Below are 19,119 nucleotides of genomic sequence, written 5' to 3'. Positions count from 1 at the left end.
CCGGTTGGTGCCACCAACCGGGACCAATACCCTTGTGCTGCCCCGCGCCCATAAGTTTAGTCCGACATCGCTAGTTGACAGTGCCTAACACCAGTTTATAAGCTCTGCTGCCTCCTCCCTCTCGAACTCCTCTGAACAGCAGGCCTATGGGCCTAATTTGACACTGCTTTGCCTGTGGGCCTATTGGGCCTTCTGCGGGCCTGAATCCTGGCCCATGTAGGGTTTCTAGTCGTATTCAGGCCGTGGAGGCCCAGTAGGTGGCATTTTTTTTGGTTTTTTCTTTTTTATTTCTATATTTTTTTGGTTTTTTATTTTTTTTATTTCTACTTAAAACTAAATACTTACAGTTTTTTAGTGATTTCTTTTTGCTTTTAGGTCACAAAAATTATAAACTTTCTGTTAGTGCCATTAGTTTTAAATTTTAAATAGTTTAAATTTGAATTTTTAAAAATTTGTGTGAATCACTAGTTTATGAATAACTTCACTATAAAATTAGAATTTTTTTCTATTTATTTTTTATTTCTACTTAAAACTAAATACTTACAGTTTTTTTAGTGATTTCTTTATGCTTTTAGGTCACAAAAATTATAAACTTTCTGTTAGTGCCATTAGTTTTAAATTTTAAATAGTTTAAATTTGAATTTTTAAAAATTTGTGTGAATCACTAGTTTATGAATAACTTTACTATAAAATTAGAATTTTTTTCTTCTTTGCTATTTATTTTTTATTTATACTTACAATTAAATACTTATAGTTTTGTAGTTCATTCTGTTTGCTATTAATTCATTCTTTGAGTTAAATGACTCTGAAATTGGAAAGCATTTCAAAATGAACTCTGAAAAGGTTGAAAGTTGGCATGCTCTCATCATTTCACCCACATAGCATGTTCCAAAAAGTAGAGAGGGTTACGACAAAAACTTGATGCACTTCGTGTACAAAATGGACAATCAGTTTCGAAGTATCAAAGTTTCGAACCATAAGACATGAAAGCATTTCAAATGAACTCTGAAAAAGTTGAAAGTTGGGATGGTATCATAATTTCACCCACATAGCATTTGCTTATTGCGGGAGAAAGTCTTCACTTTTTCTTCGCTTGTGTCATTTGCTTATTGCGCCGTAACCATGGATAATCTTCATTGTTTATCAGGATGCTTGGGTCAGCCTTGACATTGAAGGGAGGAATTTCATGAAACTTTTCATAATCTTCAGACATGTCTGTCTTGCCGTCCACTCCCAGGATGTCCCTTTTTCCTGAAAGAACTATGTGGCGCTTTGGCTCATCGTATGATGTATTCGCTTCCTTATCTTTTCTTTTTCTCGGTTTGGTAGACATGTCCTTCACATAGATAACCTGTGCCACATCATTGGCTAGGACGAACGGTTCGTCAGTGTACCCAAGATTTTTCAGATCCACTGTTGTCATTCCGTACTGTGGGTCTACCTGTACCCCGCCGCCTAACAGATTGACCCATTTGCACTTAAACAAAGGGACCTTAAAATCAGGTCCGTAGTCAAGTTCCCATATGTCCACTATGTAACCATAATATGTGTCCTTTCCGCTCTCGGTTGCTGCATCAAAGCGGACACCGCTGTTTTGGTTGGTGCTCTTTTGATCTTGGGCGATCGTGTAAAATGTATTCCCATTTATCTCGTATCCTTTGTAAGTCAATACAGTCAAAGATGGTCCCCTGGACAACAAGTACAACTCATCACAAACAGTGTTGTCACCTCTGAGACGTGTTTCCAACCAACTGCTGAAAGTCCTGATGTGTTCACATGTAATCCAGTCGTCGCACTGCTCCGGGTGTTTGGAGCGCAGACTGTTCTTGTGTTTATCGACATACGGGGTCACCAAGGTAGAGTTCTGTAGAACTGTGTAGTGTGCTTGAGACCAAGAATATCCGTCCCTGCATATTATTGAGTCTCTTCCCAGAGTGCCTTTTCCAGTCAGTCTCCCCTCATACCGCGATTTAGGGAGACCTATTTTGTTAAGGCCAGGAATGAAGTCAACACAAAACCCGATAACATCCTCTGTTTGATGGCCCATGGAGATGCTTCCTTCTGGCCTAGCGCGGTTACGGACATATTTCTTTAGGACTCCCATGAACCTCTCAAAAGGGAACATATTGTGTAGAAATACGGGCCCCAGGATGACAATCCCGTCGACTAGATGAACTAGGACGTGCGTCATGATATTGAAGAAGGATGGTGGGAACACCAGCTCGAAACTGACAAGACATTGCGCCACATCACTCCTTAGCCTTGGTACGATTTCTGGATCGATCACCTTCTGAGAGATTGCATTGAGGAATGCACATAGCTTCACAATGGCTAATCGAACGTTTTCCGGTAGAAGCCCCCTCAATGCAACCGGAAGCAGTTGTGTCATAATCACGTGGCAGTCATGAGACTTCAGGTTCTGAAACTTTTTCTCTGGCATATTTATTATTCCCTTTATATTCGACGAGAAGCCAGTCGTGACCTTCATACTGAGCAGGCATTCAAAGAAGATTTCTTTCTCTTCTTTCGTAAGAGCGTAGCTGGCAGGACCTTTATACTGCATCGGAGGCATGCCGTCTTTTTCGTGCAAACGTTGCAAGTCCTCTCGTGCCTCGGGTGTATCTTTTGTCTTCCCATACACGCCCAAGAAGCCTAGCAGGTTCACGCAAAGGTTCTTCGTCACGTGCATCACGTCGATTGAGGAGCGGACCTCTAGGTCTTTCCAGTAGGGTAGGTCCCAAAATATAGATTTCTTCTTCCACATGGGTGCGTGTCCCTCAGCGTCATTCGGAACAGCTAGTCCACCGGGACCCTTTTCAAAGATTACGTAGTGTAAATCATTGACCATAGCAAGCACGTGAACACCGGTGCGCATGGCGGGCTTCTTCCGGTGATCTGCCTCGCCTTTGAAATGCTTGCCTTTCTTTCGACATTGATGGTTGGTCGGAAGAAATCGACGATGGCCCAGGTACACATTCTTCCTGCATTTGTCCAGGTATATACTTTCAGTGTCATCTAAACAGTGCGTGCATGCGTGGTATCCTTTGTTTGTCTGTCCTGAAAGGTTACTGAGAGCGGGCCAATCGTTGATGGTCACGAACAGCAACGCCTTAAGGTTAAATTCCTCCTGTCTGTGCTCATCCCACGTACGTACACCGTTTCCATTCCACAGCTGTAAAAGTTCTTCAACTAATGGCCTTAGGTACACATCAATTTCGTTGCCGGGTTGCTTAGGGCCTTGGATGAGAACTGGCATCATAATGAACTTTCGCTTCATGCACATCCAAGGAGGAAGGTTATACATACATAGAGTCACGGGCCAGGTGCTGTGATTGCTGCTCTGCTCCCCGAAAGGATTAATGCCATCCGCGCTTAAAGCAAACCATACATTCCTTGGGTCCTTTGCAAACTCATCCCAGTACTTTTTCTCGATTTTTCTCCACTGCGACCCGTCAGCGGGTGCTCTCAACTTCCCATCTTTCTTTCGGTTCTCACTGTGCCATCGCATCAACTTGGCATGCTCTTCGTTTCTGAACAGACGTTTCAACTGTGGTATTATAGGAGCATACCACATCACCTTCGCAGGAACCCTCTTCCTGAGGGGCTCGCCGTCAACATCACCAGGTCATCTCGTCTGATCTTATACCGCAACGCACCGCATACCGGGCATGCGTTCAGATCCTTGTATGCACCGCGGTAGAGGATGCAGTCATTAGGGCATGCATGTATCTTCTCCACCTCCAATCCTAGAGGGCATACGACCTTCTTTGCTGCGTATGTACTGTCAGGCAATTCGTTATCGTTTGGAAGCTTCTTCTTCAATATTTTCAATAGCTTCTCAAATCCTTTGTCAGCCACAGCATTCTCTGCCTTCCACTGCAGCAATTCCAGTACGGTACCGAGCTTTGTGTTGCCATCTTCGCAATTGGGGTATAACCCTTTTTTGTGATCCTCTAACATGCGATCGAACTTCAACTTCTCCTTTTGACTAATGCATTGCGTCCTTGCATCGACAATGACCCGGCGGAGATCATCATCATCGGGCACATCGTCTGGTTCCTCTTGATCTTCAGCAGCTTCACCCGTGGCAGCATCATTGGGCGCATCATCTGGTTCCTCTTGATCTTCACCAGCTCCCTCCGTTGCAGCATCACCGTATTCAGGGGGCACATAGTTGTCATCGTACTCTTCTTCTTCGCCGTCTTCCATCATAACCCCTATTTCTCCGTGCCTCGTCCAAACATTATAGTGTGGCATGAAACCCTTGTAAAGCAGGTGGGAGTGAAGGATTTTCCGGTTAGAGTAAGACCTCGTATTCCCACATTCAGTGCATGGACAACACATAAAACCATTCTGCTTGTTTGCCTCAGCCGCATCGAGAAACTCATGCACGCCCTCAATGTACTCGCGGGTGTGTCTGTCACCGTACATCCATTGCCGGTTCATCTGCGTGCATTATATATAATTAAGTGTCCAAATTAATAGAAGTTCATCATCACATTAAAACCAAAGTGCATACATAGTTCTCATCTAACAACATATAGTTCTCCAGAGCATCTAATTAATTAAACCATACATTGAAACTATGTAAAACATTTCAATGCGAAAACAAATGCGATCATAATCGCAACCAAGGTAACAATTGATCCAACGGCATAATGATACCAAGCCTCGGTATGAATGGCATATTTTCTAATCTTTCTAATCTTCAAGCGCATTGCATCCATCTTGATCTTGTGATCATCGACGACATCCGCAACATGCAACTCCAATATCATCTTCTCCTCCTCAATTTTTTTATTTTTTCCTTCAACAAATTGTTTTCTTCTTCAACTAAATTTAACCTCTCGACAATAGGGTCGGTTGGCATTTCCGATTCACATACATCCTAGATAAATAAAATCTATGTCACGTTGGTCGGCATAATTTTCATAAACAATAAATGAACCAATAGTTATGAAGATAATATACATACCAAATCCGAATCATAGACAGGACGAGGGCCGACGGGGGCGGATACCAAAACCATCGCACTATATAAGATGCAATAATAAATGTAAGAAAATGATACAAGTATCTATCTAAACAGACAAGTAAGAATATTTTTCCTTTTAGAAAGAAGATAAGAACAAGAGGCTCACCACAGTGGTGTCGGTGATGAGATCAGCGCGGGTGATCGACGGCGGTGAAGACGGGGACGGGGCGTGACGGACCGCTAAATCTAGACAAATCTCGAAGAAAATGAAGCTTGGAGGTCGAGTTTCGAGAGGAGAAAGTTTAAGTAGTGTGGCTCGGGCATTCCATCGAACACCTCATGTGCATAGGAGGTGAGCTAGAGCACCACAAACCCCTCCCCTCGCCGGCCAGAGAAAAACAGAGCACTGGAGTGCTCTGCTCGCGGGCGAGGGTATATATAGGCACCTCATTGGTCCCGGTTTGTGGCAAGAACCGGGACTAAAGGGGAGCCTTTGGTCCCGGTTTAGGCCACCAACCGGGACCAATGGTGGTGGGCCAGGAGCGAGGCCCATTGGTCCCGGTTCGTCCCACCAACCGGGACCAAAAGGTCCAGACGAACCGGGACCAATGGCCCACGTGGCCCGGCCGGCCCCCTGGGCTCACGAACCGGGACCAATGCCCACATTAGTCCCGGTTCTACACTGAACCGGGACTAATGGGCTGAGCCGGCCTGGACCCTAGCCCTGTTTTCTACTAGTGACTTCAACTACATCACCCCTGCATCAAGCCTGCACCAAGCAGGCGATCATGTCCACTGCCGTGACATGTAATGATCCCCTAAACCTTCTCTGTTCATGTTCTTAGGTGATCTACATGCAATCAGTTCCTGCTAATGGTATCCTAGAGATGCATATTTATTCCAACAAAGAGAACTTTTCAACCTCAATTCTAACAAAAGCTTTTTTTCAGTTCTCCAGCAGCGTACCATAAAATAAACTGAGCATTCTAAAAAATTACATCCAAATGAACCTACTTTGTGTGTTACAAAAGGAAGTTGGCAATCATAGAGCAGAACTAAGCCTGGTCCTATGAATTATGTTTCCGTTTTCCAACTTGCAACAGAAACGAGCACAACCAAGTGAACGAATCCCCCACGGTGAGATTTCGTCCCCAGCAGCGGCCTCCACCTCCTTCGGCCGGCCATCGCTACCGCTCACCCTAACCAGCCAAAGAATCCCAACCATATTCATAATTATATATGCGAGGCTCACTAACCTAGCAGTATGCAGCCGGCAGGCGGCTCCGGCATCCGATGAATCAACGTCAGGCAGCTCCGGCAGGCGCCCGATGGATCCCGATCCGGCAAGGGACTGGCGGTGCGGCGAAATTGAGGACGCTTGCGGCGACTTGGTCAGGTTTTTTCTCTTTTGAGAGAGGCGACTTGGCTAACTTTGCTTCTTTTAAAGGGGGCGGCTTGGTCACTTTTTTTTTGTTCAAAGAGAAGGGCGACTTGGTCAGCTAGATGTTTTCTTATCTTTACCTTATATAATATAATCTATATATTTACCAATTAATAAAGTACCGAGTGTTTCTGTCTCTTCATTGTCAGTCTTTATCTTTATCTTTACTCTTTATTACCTAATAATAATAAAGCAAATTGGGTTTCTTTCGTCCGTCATGGCATTTTTCAGAAAAGTCCTTCTATTTCAGAGAATTCAACCCGCATTCCTGTTTTAAGTTAAAACGAATCGTTATTTTCGTATTTTACACAAAAATCCCTGTCTTTTATTGAAATCAACCCGCCGTCCGGATTTAAGTCACAACCGAACCGTTATTTTACATTTTTTGAAACCCCCCTGATGTTTTAGATAATTCATCCGCAGATCATATTTAAGTCAAACAAATGCTTTTTAAAATCATCCATATCTTTTAAACCGTAACTCTGATTTGAACATGTTATATATGAAATTTGATTAGAAAAATATGTAGAATATAATATGAGATTATTTTTACCTATTAAGTACTTTTAAATATTATTTTGGAATATATTTGAGTCAAACAGAAAGATTTTCTAAATTATCTGTATCTTTTAAACCGTAACTTCGATTTTAACATATTATATATGAAATTTTATTAGAAAAATGTGTGGAATCTAAATATGATGTTAATTTTACCTATTGAATATTTTTATTAAAGCAAACTTATAATTTATAGCGCAAGATTCATTTTTTTATACCGGCGGCGATCCGGATTGCAAATAAACACCACACTATAACCATATACGGAAAAGAGAACATCTATAACTACACATGCATACCTTTGAAAAATGTCGCAGGGAAAAACAACAGATTTATCATCGCGAGAGTGAGAGAAAGCGAGCGAGAGAGAGATAGAGAGAGAGGGAGAGGGAGGAGAGAGGGAGAGAGACGCCTTAAGATTAACCATATTCAACACACGTTTTTTGTTGTTTTGTGTGAACACCGAGGTCATCATCGACGAGGGTGAGAAGGAGGATAAGCGGCAACACAAATATGATGCCTCGCAAAAATAAAGGAGATGGACCTATTATGGACTTGAGTGATGGTTGTTGAGTTAAGAGTGTGTGTTATGTTTTCTCCCTCGTTGCAATGCACGGGCTCTTTTGCTAGTAAAGATAACACGTTTTACAAATTATAAGTTGGTCGATGTGGTACTAACGAAACAATTCAATTTTGCCTTCCTGGTAGCTTTGCTCGCTTCATTGGGCCTGCTTTAGTCTATCCTATCCACGTGTAACTTTTTGACCGTCACTTATGTCGCAATCAATTGTGCTAGCCTATACTTGCGCTGGAGGAGGATACTTTCTACGATTAAAATAATTCCACTTTGCTTCTTTACAACTAATCTTTCTGGTTTCACACTACTATAGAAATGCCTAGCAGTGGCGGGCTTCAAAACGCCAGCAGTGGCGGGCCAGGCTCTCTAAGGTGCCTGCCACTGCTATAATGGCATCAGTGGCGGGCGCGCGCGCTCCCGTACTGGGAGAGTCTCTGCAGTGGCGGGCAATCCTCTTTGCGTGCCATTGATTTTATTATTAGTTGTGGCGGGCCTTCTATGGCACCTGCCACAAATACTTCTTCAACCGCTGGCCCTTCCAACAGCCAATACACGTTACAGCATACAAATAACGGCATTACAACATACAAATAATTTAAGTGATCATACACATTACATTTAATATAATAATAATCTAAACTTCATACAAGTAGATGTATGCATTAGAATACAACAACTCATGTCGCATCATTAGTACACATACATAGAAGAAATCATGATAACAACAATACTATAATGGCATTGACCTGGATAAATATAATCAAATTCTTTACTCGTACACTTGTCCACACAGTCTTGCAGACGTAGTTGCCATAATGATCCTCAGCTTCTTCCCGAACGTAGTTGGCATAATGATCCTTGTAAGTGCACCTAGTGACACCCCTTGTTGGTTTTGGAGTATTGACGACCACTAGTGCAGAACTGCGCTTTAGCCGGTTCGTAAGGGCCTTTAGTGCCGGTTCTACAACCGGCACTAAAGAGTGGGGACTAAAGCCCCTCCCCCTTAGTACCGGTTCGGCATGAACCAGCGCTAAAGTGCCACCACATGGCACGAGCCTGGCCCAGGGTGCAGGTAGGTCATTAGTACCAGTTGGTAATACCAACCGGTACTAAATGTTTGGGGGGGGGGGTTGGTTTTATTTTTATTTTTCCATTAATTTTGTGTTTTCCATTTAATTCTTTTTTGTTTGCTGGTATTTTACAATACTACGTATTGTGCACGTTATGCATATATATAAATAGATTTTGTCATAGAACCGATCATATATATATATATATATATATATATATATATATATATATAATTTCTCCAACATGTTGCCTTGGTGCCTTCGGAGCACGATGACAAGTGGTTCATGGGGGCGGTAGCGGGTAATAGTATTCTCCTTTGGGATCTATGACCTGGTCAAGCAAAAATCCCGCTATTTCCTCTTGAAGTGCCAGTATGCGCTCCGTTGCTAGGAGGTTCTCCCGCACCTCTTTGAACTGTTAAGAAGGAGATCAATATGCTTGTGTATTAGTTGTGTGACTAGATATCGATAATCATGTAAAAATTGTCAATAGTGTTTTGGCAAACGTACCCATTCGTGTCTTTGAGATTTGCTCCTTTCGAATGCCATCATGCGAATATTCTCGCAAACGTAGTATGCACACAGATTAGTCCCCGGAGCCTGCTTCAGGGCCTTTACGAGAATGGAATTTAATCAGATAATAATTAATCAAGCATGATAATTAATTAATGGTATTGAAACAAGAATTAAAGAGATGGTAAGCTAGCTAGTAATACTTAATTACTTACCTTGGGTCGAAACCAAAGCAACTTTTGTCGCCATTTGCCTGGAGTCACCTTGATGAACTTTCCCAAGCCCTGCCCGCCAGCAAAGAAAATGAATAAATGGGTTATTAAATAGTTGATATCAGGAAATAACGAACTAATTAAATAGGCCGAGATATAGTTAATAATGATTGAAATTACCTGCCGACTATCCCCTTCATGATGGCGAAGTCACTTTCTTCCTTAAGTAGTGAGTCCAGTACTTCAACTGTTTCTTTATCAACTTTAATGATTAACAAGATCCAGTGGAAACTGCATGCGCACACGTTTGCATGTCTTAATTAAGTGGGCATGTGCACAACACTAATCAACTAGCTAGGCTAAACCCTATACACTTAATTATAAACATCTAGCTAGCTAGTAAGCAAAAAGAGAATTTGTAGTACAAGATAGTGTGACTCACATGAAGTTGTAAGGAAGTAGTATATCTTCATTGCTATTGAGGCGCTTGAAGAACTCTAGCATGCTTTCCTCTAAACTTGCTCAACAACTTGGAATTTTCCATGTGTACTCATTAACGGTATTTGGGTCAATGAACCCAATGCCATAGCGTCCATATTTTTTCATTTCATACATCTTCATCCTGCATAATACCACAGAAAAGAATATAGTGAGGATAATTACAGGTAATGATTGATCAAAATGATCACTACAGCTAGCTTGAGACTTAAATTACAGAAAGAAATCACTTACATACAATAGCAACTGACGATAGATTTGTCCAGTGCGTCTTGACTGAATAATTGAAACAGTTCTGTATACTCAACGACCAGAGCTTTCTCATGAAAGTAATGCTCCTCCTTGACATTCACCGTGAGGGACTCTCGATTGGAAATCTTGGCAATGTTCATGTACCATTGATGCAATTCATACATTCTCGTTGGGAGGTTCTTGACCTCCTCGGGCTGGATCAAAGGTTGGCCACGGGCATATTTCAGTTTTATTTCCTCCTCTCTAAGCGGAGACATGAGCTCGATGTCGAGGAGTTGTCCAACACTGATACCGAGCATTTTAGCCTCGCGTATATGCTCCTCGGTTATTACAAGATTGTTCAGCTAGGGAATGGTTTGCCCACAATAATATAGGGCGTGCGTACTCTCATGTGTTGTTGGCACAACAAGCGGGGGGATCGATTGCGCCGCCTGTTCTCCCAGCTGGGGAACGGTTTTCCCGCACTTTTTGGCAGCTGCTTGTTAGCTCGAGCTCGAGCTCGCTTCCTTCTGTAGTCGTGCTCGATGTGCCTTCCTGATTTGGCGCTCATAGTCTGAGTCAACAGGCTTGGGAGCTGGTGGTCTAGCCATACGAATGAAGTGGTCAATCTTTTCCTCAGGCACTTTCTCCCTTGGCGGCAGTGCCTGTTTCGGTCCAAAATGGGCTGCCACTTGGGCCTTCACTATGGCTTCGTTTTGCTCCTCGGTCATGTCGTAAGGCCTCTGAGGAAGAGGAGCGAGGCTGCTTGGACCCTATTTATATCGCTTGCCTCCGCATGTACCTCCTGTACTACCTCGACTCGTGCCGCTACGCACCATAGCTGCGGCGTGTCTCTTCTGCGATTGCTGAGGCGGCAGAGACGGCTGACGTGGCTGAGTTGGAGTAGGAGTCTGCTCACGCACTGGTGGACTTGGAGGAGCGGGAGTCTGCTGACACGGTGGCGGACTTCGAGGAGGAGTCGGCTCACGCGTTCGTGGACTTGGAGGAGCAGGAGTTTGTAGACACGGTGGCGGACTTCGAGGAGGAGTCGGCTCACTCGTTCGTGGACTTGGAGGAGCGGGAGTCCCCTGACTTGGTGGTGGACTTCGAGGAGGAGTCGGCTCATGCGTTCGTGGACTCGGAGGAGTGGGAGTCCCCTGACTCGGTGGCGGACTTCGAGGAGGAGTCGGCTCACGCGGTGTCGGTGGCCTTCGAAAGAAGATGCTGTTGGAAATATGCCCTAGAGGCAATAATAAATTGGTTATTATTATATTTCCTTGTTCATGATAATCGTTTATTATCCATGCTAGAATTGTATTGATAGAAACTCAGATACATGTGTGGATACATAGACAACACCATGTCCCTAGTAAGCCTATAGTTGACTAGCTCGTTGATCAATATATGGTTACGGTTTCCTGACCATGGACATTGGGTGTCGTTCATAACGGGATCACATCATTAGGAGAATGATGTGATGGACAAGACCCAATCCTAAGCCTAGCACAAGATCATGTAGTTCGTATGCTAAAGCTTTTCTAATGTCAAGTATCATTTCCTTAGACCATGAGATGGTGCAACTCCCGGATACCGTAGGAGTGCTTTGGGTGTGCCAAACGTCACAACGTAACCAGGTGGCTATAAAGGTACACTATAGGTATCTCCGAAAGTGTCTGTTGGGTTGGCACGAATCGAGACTGGGATTTGTCACTCCGTGTAAATGGAGAGGTATCTTTGGGCCCACTCGGTAGGACATCATCATAATGTGCACAATGTGATCAAGGAGTTGATCACAGGATGATGTGTTACGGAACGAGTAAAGAGACTTGCTGGTAACGAGTTTGAAGAAGGTATCGGGATACCGACGATCGAATCTCGGGCAAGTATCGTACCGATAGACAAAGGGAATTGTATACGGGATTGATTAAGTCCTTGACATCGTGGTTAATCCGATGAGATCATCGTGGAGCATGTGGGAGCCAACATGGGTATCCAGATCCCGCTGTTGGTTATTGACCGGAGAACGTCTCGGTCATGTCTGCATGGTTCCCGAACCTGTAGGGTCTACACACTTAAGGTTCGATGACGCTAGGGTTATAGGGAATAGATATACGTGGTTACCGAATGTTGTTCGGAGTCCCGGATGAGATCCCGGACGTCACGAGGAGTTCCGGAATGGTCCGGAGGTAAAGATTTATATATGGGAAGTCCTGTTTTGGTCGCTGGAAAAGTTTCGGGTTTTATCAGTAATGTACCGGGACCACCGGGAGGGTCCCGGGGGTCCACCAAGTGGGGCCACAAGCCCCGGAGGGCTGCATGGGCCAAGTGTGGGAGGGGACCAGCCCCAGGTGGGCTGGTGCGGCCCCCCACAAGGGCCCAAGGTGCCTAAGGGGAGGAGGGGGGCAAACCCTAAGGGCAGATGGGCCTTAGGGCCCATGCCTGGTGCGCCTCCCTCTCCCCCTCCCCTTGGCTGCCCCACCAGATGGGATCTGGGCTGGCCGCCGCCCCTAGGGTGGAACCCTAGGTGGGGCGCACCCCCTCCCTCTCCCCTATATATACTTGAGCACTTGGGGGGCTGCCAACACATGAGTTCTTGACCTCTCCCTGGCGCAGCCCTACCTCTCTTTCTCCTCATATCTCGCGGTGCTTGGCAAAGCCCTGCTGGAGTACCACGCTCCTCCACCACCACCACGCCGTCGTGTTTCTGCTGGATGGAGTCTTCCCCAACCTCTCCTTCTCCCCTTGCCGGATCAAGGCGTAGGAGACGTCACCGGGCTGTACGTGTGTTGAACACGGAGGTGCCGTCCGTTCAGCACTAGGATCTCCGGTGATTTGGATCACGACGAGTACGACTCCTTCAACCCCGTTCTCTTGAACTCTTCCGCTTAGCGATCTACAAGGGTATGTAGATGCACTCTCCTTCCCTCGTTGCTTGTTTCTCCATAGATAGATCTTGGTGACACGTAGGAAAATTTTGAATTTCTGCTACGTTCCCCAACAGTGGCATCATGAGCTAGGTCTATTGCGTAGATTCTATGCACGAGTAGAACAGAAAGCAGTTGTGGGCATTGATTTTGTCAATTTACTTGCCGTTACTAGTCTTATCTTGATTCGGCGGCATCATGGGATGAAGCGGGCCGGACCGACCTTACACGTACTCTTACGTGAGACTGGTTCCACCGACTGACATGCACTAGTTGCATAAGGTGGCTAGCGGGTGTCTGTCTCTCCCACTTTAGTCGGATTGGATTCGATGAAAAGGGTCCTTATGAAGGGTAAATAGTAATTGGCATATCACGTTGTGGTTTTTGCGTAGGTAAGAAACGTTCTTGCTAGAAACCCATAGCAGCCACGTAAAACATGCAAACAACAATTAGAGGACGTCTAACTTGTTTTTGCAGGGTATGCTATGTGATGTGATATGGCCAAGAAGAATGTGATGAATGATATGTGATGTATGAGATTGATCATGTTCTTGTAATAGGAATCACGACTTGCATGTCAATGAGTATGACAACTGGCAGGAGCCATAGGAGTTGTCTTTATTTATTGTATGACCTGCGTGTCATTGAACAACGCCATGTAATTACTTTACTTTATTGCTAACCGGTAGCCATAGTAGTAGAAGTAATAAGTTGGCGAGACAACTTCATGGAGACACGATGATGGAGATCATGATGATGGAGATCATGGTGTCATGTCGGTGACGATGATGATCATGGATCCCCGAAGATGGAGATCAAAAGGAGCAATATGATATTGGCCATATCATGTCACTATTTGATTGCATGTGATGTTTATCATGTTTATACATCTTATTTGCTTAGAACGACGGTAGTAAATAAGATGATCCCTCATTAAAATTTCAAGAAAGTGTTCCCCCTAACTATGCACCGTTGCGAAAGTTCGTCGTTTCGAAGCACCACGTGATGACCGGGTGTGATAGATTCTTACGTTCACATACAACGGGTGTAAGCCAGATTTACACACGCGAAACACTTAGGTTGACTTGACGAGCCTAACATGTACAGACATGGCCTCGGAACACAAGAGACCGAAAGGTCGAGCATGAGTCGTATGGTAGATACGATCAACATGAAGATGTTCACCGATGATGACTAGTCCGTCTCACATGATGATCGGACACGGCCTAGTTGACTCGGATCATGTAATCACTTAGATAACTAGGGGGATGTGTATCTGAGTGGGAGTTCATAAGATGAACTTAATTATCCTAAACATAGTCAAAAGGTCTTCGCAAATTATGTCATAGCTCGCACTTCAGTTCTACTGTTTAGATATGTTCCTAGAGAAAATTTAGTTGAAAGTTGATAGTAGCAATTATGCGGACTAGGTCCGTAAACTGAGGATTGTCCTCATTGCTTCATAGAAGGCTTATGTCCTTAATGCACCGCTCAGTGTGCTGAACCTCGAACGTTGTCTGTGGATGTTGCGAACATCTGACATACACATTTTGATAACTATGTGATAGTTCAGTTAAACGGTTTAGAGTTGAGGCACCGAAGACGTTTTGAAACTTCGCGAAACATATGAGATGTTTCGAGGGCTGAAATTGGGATTTCAGGATCGTGCCCACGTCAAGAGGTATAAGACCTCCGACGATTTTCTTAGCCTGCAAACTAAGGGAGAAAAGCTCAATTGTTGAGCTTGTGCTCAGATTGTCTGAGTACAACAATCATTTGAATCGAGTGGGAGTTGATCTTCCAGATGAGAAAGTGATGTTTCTCCGAAGTCATTACCACCAAGCTGCTAGAGCTTCGTGATGAACTATGATATATCAGGGACATATATGATGATCCTCGAGATATTCGCGATGTTTGACACCACAAAAGTAGAAAATCGAAAAGGAGCATCAATTGTTGATGGTTGGTGAAACCACTAGTTTCAAGAAGGGCAAGGGCAAGAAGGGATACTTCATGAAACGGCAATTCAGCTGCTGCTCTAGTGAAGAAACCCAAGGTTGAACCTAAACCCAAGACTAAGTGCTTCTGTAATAAGAGGAACAACCACTGGAGCAATATTACCCTAGATACTTGGTAGATGAGAAGGCTGGCAAGGTCGATAGAGGTATATTGGATATACATTGTGTTAATGTGTACTTTACTAGTACTCCTGGTAGCACCAGGGTATTAGATACCGGTTCGGTTGCTAAGTGTTAGTAACTTGAAACAAAAGGCTACGGAATAAACAGAGACTAGCTAAAAGGTGAGATGACGATATGTGTTGGAAGTATTTCCAAGGTTGATCAAATATCGCACGCTCCCTCTACCATCGAGATTGGTATTAAAACCTAAATAATTGTTATTTGGTGTTTGCGTTGAGCATAGACATGATTGTATTACGTCTATCGCAATACGGTTATTCATTTAAGGAGAATAATGGTTACTCTGTTTATTTGAATAATACCTTCAGTGGTCTTACACCTAAAATGAATGGTTTATTGAATCTCGATCGTAGTGATACACATGTTCATGCCAAAAGATATAAGATAGTAATGATAGTACCACCTACTTGTGGCACTGCCACTTAAGTCATATCGGTATAAAACGCATGAAGAAGCTCCATGTTGATGGATCTTTGGACTCACTCATTTTTGAAAGGATTGAGACATGCGAACCATGTTTGTTGGTAGATATGCATGAAGAAACTCTATACAGATGGATCGTTTGGACTCACTTGATTTTGAATCACTTGAGACATGCAAATCATACCACATGGGCAAGATGACTGAAAGCCTCGTTTTCAGTAAAATGGAACAAGAAAGCAACTTGTTGGAAGTAATACATCTTGATGTGTGCAGTCCAATGAGTGCTGAGGCATGTAGTGGATATCGTTATGTTCTTACTTCACAGATGATTTGAGTAGATACTGAGTATATTTACTTGATGAAACATAAGTCTGAATTATTGAAAGGTTCAAGTAATTTCAGAGTGAAGTTGAACATCGTCGTGACAAGAGGATAAAATGTCTATGATATGATCGTAGAGATGAATATCTGAATTACGAGTTTGGCACAGAATTAAGACATTGTGGAAATTGTTTCACAACCAATACAGCCAGGAACACCATGGTGTGATGGTGTGTCCGTACATCATAACTGCACCCTATTGGATATGATGCATACCATGATGTCTCTTATCGAATTACCATGATAGTTTATGGGTTAGGCATTAGAGACAACCACATTCACTTTAAAAAGGGCACCACGTAATTCCGATGAGATGACACCGTATGAACTATGGTTTAGAGAAACCTAAGCTGTCATTTCTTAAAAGTTTGGGGCTGCGACGCTTACGTGAAAAAGTTTCAGGCTGATAAGCTCGAACCCAAAGCGGATAAATGCATCTTCATAGAACACCCAAAACAGTTGGGTATACCTCCTGTCTCAGATTCTAAAGCAATAAGGGATTGTTTCTAGAATCGGGTCCTTTCTCGAGGAAAAGTTTCTCTCGAAAGAATTGAGTGGGAGGATGGTGGAAACTTGATGAGGTTATTGAACCGTCTCTTCAACTAGTGTGTGGCAGGGCACAGGAAGTTGTTCCTGTGGCACCTACACCAATTGAAGTGGAAGCTTATGATAGTGATCATGAAACTTCAGATCAAGTCACTACCAAACCTCGTAGGATGACAAGGATGTGTACTACTTCAAAGTGGTACGTAATCCTGTCTTGGAAGTCATGTTGCTAGACAACCATGAACCTACGAGCTATGGAGAAGCGATGGTGGGCCTGGATTCCAAAATGGCTTGAGGCCATATAATCCGAGAGAGGATCCATATATGAAAACAAAGTGTAGACTTTGGCGGAACGGCTCGATGGTCGTAAGGCTGTTGAGTATAGATGGATTTTTAAAAGGAAGACGAACAATGATGGCAAGTATCACCATTAAGAAAGCTCGACTTGTCATTAAGATGTTTTCCGACAAGTTCAAGGAGTTGACTACGATGAGACTTTCTCACTTGTAGCGACGCTAAGAGTCTGTTGGAATTATATTAGCAATTACTGCATTATTTATGAAATCTTGCAGATAGGATATCAAAACATTGTTTCCTCGATGTTTTTTTGAGGAAAGGTTGTATGTGATACAACCAGAAGGTTTTGTCAATCCTAAAAGATGCTAACAAGTATGCAAAGCTCCAGCAATCCTTCTAAGGACTGGAGTAAGCATCTCGGAGTTGGAATGTATGCTTTGATGAGATGATTAAAGATTTTGGGCGTATACAAAGTTTATGAGAAACTTGTATTTCCAAAGAAGTGAGTGGGAGCACTATAGAATTTCTGATGAATATATGTTGTTGACATATTGTTGATCGGAAATGACGTAGAATTTCTGGAAAGCATATAGGGTTATTTGGAAAGTGTTTTTCAATGGAAAGCCTAGATTAAGCTACTTGAACATTGAGCATCAAGATCTATAAGGATAGATCAAAACGCTTAATGGTACTTTCAAATGAGCACATACCTTGACATGATCTTGAAGGTGTTCAAGATGGATCAGTCAAAGAAGGAGTTCTTGCCTGAGTTGGAAGGTATGAAGTTAAGACTTAAAGCTCGACCACGGCAGAAGAAAGAGGAAGGCCGAAGGTCGTCCCCTATGCTTTTGTCATAGGCTCTATACGGTATGCCATGCTGAGTGCCACACCTGATGTGTGCCTTGCCACATGTCTGGCAAGAGGGTACAAAGGCGATCTAGGAGTAGATCACCAAATTGTGGTCAAAATTATCCTTAGAGGAATAAGGATATGTTTCTCGGTTATGGGGGTGATAAAGAGTTCGACGTAAAGAGTTACGTCGATGCAAGCTTAACACCTATCCGGATAGCTCTGAGTAGAGATATCGGATACGTATAATGGAGGAACAATTTAGAATAGCTCCAAGTAGAACAGTTATTTGGAATGGGTCCAAATGTAGCGTAGTAGTTGCATCTACAAGATGACATAGAAATTTGCGAAGTGCATACGGATCTGAAAGTTGCAGACCCGTTGACTAAAACCTCTCTCACAAGCATAACATGATCAAACCCAGAACTCTTGGGTGTTAGTCACATGGGGATGTGACCTTGAGTGTTAATCACATAGCGATGTGAACTGGATTATTGACTCTAGTGCAAGTGGGAGACTGTTGGAAATATGCCCTAGAGGCAATAATAGATTGGTTATTATTATATTTCCTTGTTCATGATAATCGTTTATTATCCATGCTAGAATTGTATTGATAGGAAACTCACATACATGTGTGGATACATAGACAACACCATGTCCCTAGTAAGCCTCTAGTTGATCAATAGATGGTTACGGTTTCCTGACCATGGACATTGGATGTCGTTGATAACGGGATCACATCATTAGGAGAATGATGTGATGGACAAGACCCAATGCTAAGCCTAGCACAAGATCATGTAGTTCGTATGCTAAAGCTTTTCTAATGTCAAGTATCATTTCCTTAGACCATGATATTGTGCAACTCCCATATACCGTAGGAGTGCTTTGGGTGTGCCAAACGTCACAACGTAACTGGGTGGCTATAAAGGTACACTACAGGTATCTCCGAAAGTGTCTGTTGGGTTGGCACCAATCGAGACTGGGATTTGTCACTCCGTGTAAACGGAGAGGTATCTCTGGGCCCACTCGATAGGACATCATCATAATGTGCATAATGTGATCAAGGAGTTGATCACAGGATGATATGTTACGGAACGAGTAAAGAGACTTGCTGGTAACGAGATTGAACAAGGTATCGTGATACCGACGATCGAATCTCGGGCAAGTATCGTACCGATAGACAAAGGGAATTGTATACGGGATTGATTAAGTCCTTGACATCGTGGTTCATCCGATGAGATCATCGTGGAGCATGTGGGAGCCAACATGGGTATCCAGATCCCGCTGTTGGTTATTGACCGGAGAACGTCTCGGTCATGTCTGCATGGTTCCCGAACCCGTAGGGTCTACACACTTAAGGTTCGATGACGCTGGGGTTATAGGGAATAGATATACGTGGTTACCGAATGTTGTTCGGAGTCCC

The sequence above is a fragment of the Triticum urartu genome, chromosome 3A (assembly GCF_056163025.1).
Source record: "Triticum urartu cultivar PI428250 chromosome 3A, HENAU_Tu73, whole genome shotgun sequence".
NCBI classification, from domain to species: domain Eukaryota; kingdom Viridiplantae; phylum Streptophyta; class Magnoliopsida; order Poales; family Poaceae; genus Triticum; species Triticum urartu.
Note: the sequence above shows the minus strand (reverse complement) of the source record.